Source organism: Echinops telfairi, unplaced genomic scaffold (genome assembly GCF_000313985.2).
Source record: "Echinops telfairi isolate 266 unplaced genomic scaffold, ASM31398v2 ScPeMD7_29;HRSCAF=101, whole genome shotgun sequence".
Taxonomy (NCBI): domain Eukaryota; kingdom Metazoa; phylum Chordata; class Mammalia; order Afrosoricida; family Tenrecidae; genus Echinops; species Echinops telfairi.
This window is the reverse complement of record NW_022103926.1, coordinates 9,622,057-9,624,141: the sequence shown is the minus strand read 5'-3', so window position 1 is coordinate 9,624,141 and position 2,085 is coordinate 9,622,057.

The window sequence follows — 2,085 nt, the reverse complement described above, 5'->3', positions numbered from 1 at the left end:
GGGGGAGGGAAAAAAAATGAGGAGCTGATACCAAGGGCTCAAGTAGAAAGAAAATATTTTGAGAATGATGATGGCAACAAATGTACAAATGTTCTTGACACAATGGATGGAGGGATGGATTGTGATAAGAGCTGTATGAGCCCCCAAGAAAATGATTTTTTAAAGAAAAATATTAAGTAATATCTGACCAAAAAAAAAAACCCAAGAAAGCTGTTATTTAACATATTTCCACATTGTGTCTTTTTTTTCCCTCCAAATGTTAACATTTTACTATACTGGCTTATCATTCTCTTTCTCCATGCTTTTTAAAAAAAATACTTTTATTGGGGGCTCTTACATCTCTGATCACAATCCATCCATTCATCCAGTGTGTCAAGCACATATGCACATATGGCGCCATCGTCATTTTCAAAGCATTCTCTTCCCACTTCAGCCCCTGATAGCAGATCCCCATTCCTTCCCCCTCCCTCCCCCACCACATTGTGTCTTAATTGACATCCTCACAATAAAAGCAATCTTAGAAGCATAGTTTTTATTACAAGCATAGTTCCATCTAAGTTTTTATACCTATGGACGGAATGAACATTACTACAGGAGCCACTACTATTGCAAAGATGAAGGTTAAAAAAAGGGTAAGGCAACAGCACTGAAGATACAGCCCGGGGAGAGGGGCAGGTCTGCCCAGACCATATGGGAGCAAACTAGGAGGGAGATAGAGAGAGTGGACCCCAACCTGGCCCATCAAGCTCTGAGGACATTCCTGCTCAGAGCAGCCAATGCACAGAGAGGACTGTAGGGCTGACCCCTCACTGACCTATAGCGCTATGGGAGAGCACAGTGCAGGAATTGTGCTGGGTCTGACTCCCCCCATCACCACCACACACACACCAGGGCAGAACACAAAGGGAGAGGAACAGAGCAGCAAGGGGAGCAAAGCAATGGAATCCCGAGGAATCACCCCCAAAAAGACTTCAGACTCAGAGGGCAGAGCTTGGCACTTCATCAGACTTGATCAGGAAACATTCATAAGGGTCAGCAGACAGACCTGGAACTATTTATAGGCCTTTTTTTTCTCTCTTCTTTTTAAAAAAATGTCTCCATATAAAAGGTAGAATAAAAAACCCTGAGTTCTGGGAGGACATGGGGTGGGGGAAGAGGGCAGCCCAACAAGCCCAGGGACAAGAGAACAACAAGTGATCTAAAATCAATGGGGATGAGGGTGTAGAACGCCTGGTGGGGTTTGATCAAGTGCAATGTAGCTGAGAGCCGAATGAAAGTGGAACATAATAATGGGGCAGGCGGAAAAGTAAAAGGATATAGAGGAAAGAACTAGGAGGCAAAAGACATTTATAAAGGTATAAGTATAGGCATGTATATATGTAAATATATTAAGATATAATCATAGGTATATAGATTTATGTACATATATTTATATGTTAAGTATTAAGATAGCAGACAGACATTGAGCCTCTCAAGTCCTCCCTCAATGCAAGAACACTTTGTTCTAATAACCTGGTATTCTGTGATGCTCACCTTCCCGACTCAATCACTGAAATAAAAATGGGTGCGTAAGCAAATGTGATCAAGAAAGCTGATGGTGCGCAGCTATTAAAAGATACAGCGCCTGGGGTCATAAAAGCTTGAAGGTAAGTAATTGGCCATCTAGCAGGGAAGCAACAAAGCCCACATGGAAGAAGCACCAGCCCGTGATCATGAAGTGTCAATGGGATCAGGTAACAGGCATCAGAAGACCAAAAACAAACAATCATGTCAATGAGAATGAGTGAGGTCAGAGGAGTGGAGACCCAAAGCCCATCTGTAGGCAATTGGACATCCCCTCACAAAAGGGTCACAAGGAAGAGAAGAGTCAGCCTGTGTGCAGTATAGCACCAACAACACACACAACATTCCTCTAGTTCTTTAATGCTTCCTCCCCATCTGCTCCCACTATCATCACCCCAGTTCTACCTTACAAATCCGGCTAGATCAGAGCATGTACACTGGTATAGATAAGAGCTCTTGACAGAACTCAAGACAGATAAATCCCTCAGAAACAATAATCAGAGTAGCGATGAACAACAGAAA